Source organism: Molossus molossus, unplaced genomic scaffold, assembly GCF_014108415.1.
Source record: "Molossus molossus isolate mMolMol1 unplaced genomic scaffold, mMolMol1.p scaffold_m16_p_11, whole genome shotgun sequence".
NCBI classification, from domain to species: domain Eukaryota; kingdom Metazoa; phylum Chordata; class Mammalia; order Chiroptera; family Molossidae; genus Molossus; species Molossus molossus.
Genome location: NW_023425346.1, coordinates 58,284,985 through 58,291,078, shown reverse-complemented (window position 1 = coordinate 58,291,078; position 6,094 = coordinate 58,284,985).

Below are 6,094 nucleotides of genomic sequence, written 5' to 3'. Positions count from 1 at the left end.
CTTCCTTCCTTCCTTCCTTCCTTCCTTCCTTCCTTCCTTCCTTCCTTTCTTTCTTCTTTCTTTCTTTTCTTTCTTCTTTCTTTCTCTCTCTCTCTCTCTTTCTGTTTTCTTTCTTTCATCTGTATATCTTCCTCCTTGTTTCCTTCTTTCTCTTATTACTTCCTTTTTCCTATAAACTAATAATCAAAATAGAAACAGACCCGAAGATACAGAGAACAGACTAACAGCTGTCAGAGGGGAAGGGATTTGGGGGGCTGAGTGAAAAAGCTGAAGGGATTAAGCAAAAAACAAACAAACAAACTTATAGACACAGACAACAGGATGGTGGTTACCAGAAGGAAGGAGAGGGTAGGAGGAGGTAGAAGAGGGTAAAGAGGGACAGATGGTGATGAAAGGAGACTTGACGGGGTGGTGAACACACAGTATAGTATACAGATGAATTATTATAGAATTACACACCTGAAACATAATTTTATTAAGCAATGTCACAGCAATAAATTAAATAAAATTTGAAAATATATTGTTTTGGAAACATTACACTATTTATATACCTTTTTTAGATTAATATGGAAAATAATCATCACTTTTGAGCCATGTATAAGGTATATCCACATATATTTTTAAAAACTGGGTCCAATGAGCCCTGGCCGGTTTAGCTCAGCAGTTAGAGCATCAGCCTGCGGTGCAGAGAAACCCGGGTTCGGATGCCGCTAAGGGCACATACCTTGGTTGCAGTTTGTCCCTGGCCCTGGTTAGGTCATGCGGGTGTACGTCAATGTTTCTCTCTCTTTTCCTCCCACTCTATCTGAACAAAAAATGAAAAAATGTCCTCGGATGAGAATAAAAAAAACAAACTGGGTCCAATCAAATATTTCATTCATCCCTGCTTAGATATTATTTTATTCATTGATTTCACTTCTACAACTATAATTTGTGTAAAGCTCATGAAATGCTGAGGAAAATAACTTATTATCTGCAAGGATTATTCAGAAATATTATTTTATTCACAGCCCCAAATTCTGAAGGTAGAGAAAGCAGAGGCTTGGGCTGACGTAATATTTTTTTATACTATCAAAGTATCTCTAGACAAAGAAAAGGAATGTCAACAACTCTTTTTCCTGAATTCAATATATGTGTTAGGGAGACAAATTTGGAATCCATAGTGAGATAAGCATTGGCAAAGTTTGAGTGAAATTATAATCCCACACTTATAATATGCATTTCTCAACCTCCTGAGAAATTTTCTAACTAGAGGACTGGATCATTCTCCACAGAGCTATTTACATTGTTAGGACTACATATGTGAAATCTCGCACAGGAAAATTTAATAGTGTGCATGACATATGACATGTTAAACTTAGAATTGGGGAGTTTTAATTACCAATGTTAATGATTATTTGTGCTGAATATATAAATATTTGATTTTTAGAAACACAGTAGGAAAAATATATTACTGGCTTGTGAAAAAAAAAACAGTATAGCTTCATTGAACATTCACTTCTGTTACTTTAAACATCTCCATCAGTCCTTGCCAGGGAGGCTGAGTGAAAAAGCTCAGTTGGTTGAGCGTTGACCTGTGCACTGAAAGTTTGGCTGTTGGATTCCCAGTCAGGGCACATGCCCAGGTTGCAGGCTGGATCCCCAATGAAAGGCATGCAAGAGGTAGCTGATCAATGTTCTGTTTTTTTAGCAATGTTTCTCTCTCCCCCTCTCCCTTCCTCTCTCTCTAAAAATCTATTTAAAAATCATAAACAAAGAAGAAAAAAATGGCGGCGGAGTGAATGGAAGCCACACAGACCATCTCCCAGGACCAAACTGGTTTTACAACGAAAATAAAGACAAATCGTCAGGAAGGGGCAACCGAAAAGCAGCCTGGAGGACCACATAACCAGGGACACAGACTCAATCCTGGTAGGCTTGCCAGGACATGAGAGGGGGACAGGAGCCCACGGTCCGCAGCAGCCAGGGCTGGGACCAGTGACTCAGCTGGGACCAGGGGACTCAGCTGGAAGCTGCTGCCGCCTCAGCTGCATAGGTGACCACAGCTGAGTCCTGCGAACTGGGTTGGGTGCCACGCCCTCGGCTGGAGCCTCAGACTCGCAGCCCTTGGCTGGGAGCAGCGCCATCGGGTTAAAAGTCCCAGGCAGATCCAGACACAGAGTCTGGACAGAGGCTAAATTGGCAGCAGCCACCCACCTTGGGCTCTGGCAGAGGGAAGGTAGACAGGACTGGAACTGTGTAGGGACACTCAGGATTTGGAGGGTGCTCAGAGCTTTAGCTGAGTGCAGCCCCTCAGGACTGTGGTCATCTTACTCCTTCCCAGAGCCCTGGAGAGAGGTGGCGGCCCCTCTCTCAGACGTTCAACCCCACCTGGTGGCCACTGAAATGCTAAATGAGGCCCATTAACAACCTGCATTTTCCACACCCTCTGGAAATCCTCTTACACTGAGCACCTGAGGGAGTTTTCAGGCAACTCAAAAACCAAGGTTCTTCAGGTGACCTCTACTAATAGCCTCCAGGCAAAAAGAGCTAGAGGATAGCTACCATTCCCTGGGCTAGCAACTCTAACCAGGAAAGTTAAGACTTGACAGTGGTGTTTAAAGTGGGTCCTCCCTGCCTCATCCAAACCCAGGAGAGGGAGCCACAAACAGCAGAACACCAACACCCACAGGGGAAATTTGGCAGACTCCAAAGCCCACTGTGATAGCCAAAATGGAGAAAAACAGAAACAAAAGCCAAATGAAAGAACAAGAGACCTCTGGCAAAGATGAGATAAATGAAGTGCAGTTAAGCAAGTTAACAGAACTAGAATTCAGAGCCATGATGTTGAGAAAGCTCAACAGCATGTGTAAGGACATAGAGATGCTGAAAATAAGCCAATTGGAAATTAAAAACCACCAAGAAGAGATAAAAAATGACATATCAGAAATGAAAAACACACTGAAAGGTCTAAAAAGCAGAGTAGAGGAAGCTGAGGACTGAATCAGTGAATTAGAAGACAGGGTAGAAAAAATCAACCAATCAGAAAAAGAAAAGGAAAAAATGATTAAAAAACAGGAAGACAGCTTAACAGAAATGTGGGACATCTGGAAACGTAATAATATTAGCATCATAGGAATCCCCAAAAAAGAAGAAAATGAGCAAGGGTTAGAGAATATATTCAAAGAAATAGTGACAGAAAACTTCCCTAATTTGGTGAAGGAAGAAGGCATTCAAGTTCAAGAAGCACAGAGAGTCCCAAGTAAGAAGAACCCAAACAGGCCCACACCAAGACACATAGTAATCAAAATGCCAAAAATTAAACACAAAGAGAGAATCCTAAAAGCAGCAAGAGAGAAGCAACAGGTTACCTACAAAGGAAACCTCATAAGGCTTTCAGCTGAATTCTCACAATAAACACTATAGGCCAGAAGGGAGTGGCATGAAGTAATCAAGGTCATGAAAAACAAGGATCTGAATCCAAGACTGCCCAGCAAGGCTATCATTCAAAATAGAAGGTCAAATAAAGAGCTTCCCAGACAAAAAAAGGCTAAGGGAAAACATGAGCACCAAACCAGCACTGCAAGAAATGTTAAAAGGACTGCTGTAATTAGCAGGAGAAATGGGAAGAAAAATAGAACCACACTAAATAAAAATGGCAATAAATAAGTATATATCAGTAATCACCTTAAATGTAAATGGATTGAATGCTCCCATAAAAAGACACAGTGAAGCTGATTGGATAAGAAAGCATGACTCATCTATATCTTGTTTACAAGAGACCCACATCACAACAAAAGACTCACATAGGTTGAAAGTGAAGGGATGGAAAAAAATCTTCCAAGCAAACAAAAAGGAAAAAAAAGGCTGGGGTAGCAATACTCATATCTGATAAAATAGATTTCAGAATGAAGGCTATAACTAGAGACAAAGAAGTCCACTACATAATATTGAAAGGATTTATTCAACAGGAAGATATAACCTTGATAAACATATATGCACCCAATATAGGAGCACCAAATATATTAAAAGTCTTCTGGAGGACTTCAAAGGAGAAATTGATAGCAATACAATCATAGCAGAAGACTTCAACACCCCACTGACATCACTGGATAGATCCTCTATACAAAAATTTAACAAGGAAACAGAGACTCTAAATGAAGCACTAGACCAAATGGATTTAATAGATATCTATAGAGAATTACACACCAAAACTACAAAATTCACATTCTTCTCAAGTGCACATGGGACATTCTCAAAGATAGACCACATGTTAGGGCACAAACTAAGTCTCTACAAGTTCAAGAAGACTGAAATCATATCAAGCATCTTCTCAGATCACAATGGCATGAAACTAGAAATCAATTGCAAGAAGAATATACAGCCCTGGCCAGTTTGGCTCAGCGGTTGGGGCTTTTGCCTGTGGACCAGAGAGTCCCAGGTTTGGTTCTCGCTAGGGCATGTACCAAAAAAATAAAAATAAAAATAAAAAGAAGAACATACAAAGACATTTGAACACATGGAAGCTAAATAGCATGTTATTAAACAATGAATGGGTCACCGAGGAGATCAAGGAAGAAATCAAAAACTTCATGGAAATCAATGAAAATGAAGACACAACAACACAAAATCTATGGGATGCAGCGAAAGCAGTTCTGAGAGGGAAGTTCATAGCACTACAGGCCTACCTCAAAAAAAAAAAAAAAAGAAAGAAAAATCTCTAATAGACTATCTAACCTCACAACTTAAAGAACTAGAGAGCAAACAAAAAGAAAACCACAGAGCAAGTAGAAGGAAGGATATAGTAAAGATCAGAGCAGAAATAAATGACATAGAGACCAAAAAAACAATTCAAAGGATAAATGAAACAAAGAGCTGGTTTTTCGAAAAGATAAACAAGATTGATGGACCCTTAGCTAGACTCACCAAGAAACAAAGAGAGAGAACCCAAATACACAAAATCAGAAATGAAAGAGGAGAAGTAACAACTGATACCACAGAAATACAAAAGATCGTTAACAACTACTATGAACAATTATATGGCAACAAATTCGACAATCTAAGCGAAATGGACAAATTTCTAGAAACACATAGTCTCCCAAAACTGGATCAGGAAGAGATATAAAACTTGAACAGACCAATAACAACAGAAGAAATTGAAGATGTAATCAAGACTCTCCCAGCAAACAAAAGCCCAGGCCCGGATGGCTTCATGGGTGAGTTTTACCGAACATTCAAAGAAAAACTAATACCCATTCTCATCAAACTATTTCAAAAAATTCAAGTAGAAAGAAGACTTCCCAACTCGTTTTATTAAGCCAGCATAATTCTAATTCCAAAACCAGAAAAAGACACTACAAAGAAAGAAAACTACAGGCCAATATTTCTGATGAACATAGATGCCAAAATCCTAAAAAATACTAGCAAATAGGCTCCAGCAATACACCAAAAAAATTATCCACCATTTCCAAGTGGGATTCATCCCAGGGATGCAAGGCTGGTACAATAATTGCAAATCAATAAATGTGATACACCACATAAATAAAATGAAGAATAAAAACCACATAATCATATCAATAGATGCTGAAAAAGCTTTAGACAAAATCCAGCATCCATTTCTGATAAAAATGCTCAGCAATGTGGGAATAGAGGGATCATATCTAGACATAATAAAGGCCATATATGAAAGACCTACAGCCAACATCATACTCAATGGGCAAAAACTAAAAGCATTTCCCTTAAGAACAGGAACAAGGCAAGGATGCCCACTTTCGCCACTCTTATTTAACATAGTACTGGAAGTCTTAGCCACAGTGATCAGACAGGAAGAAAAAATAAAAGGGATCCCAATTGGAAAGGAGGAAGTAAACTGTCATTATTTGCAGATGACATGATACTATACGTAGAAAACCCGAAAGACTCCATCAGAAATTTATTAGACTTAATAAATGAATTTGGCAAAGTAGCAGGTTACAAAATTAATGTCAAGAAATCAATGGCATTCTTATACACCAATGATGAACTCACAGAAAGAGAAACTAAGAAAACAATCCCATTTACCATTGCGGCAAAAAATTTAAGATACCTAGGAATAAACTTAACCAAAGAAATAAAG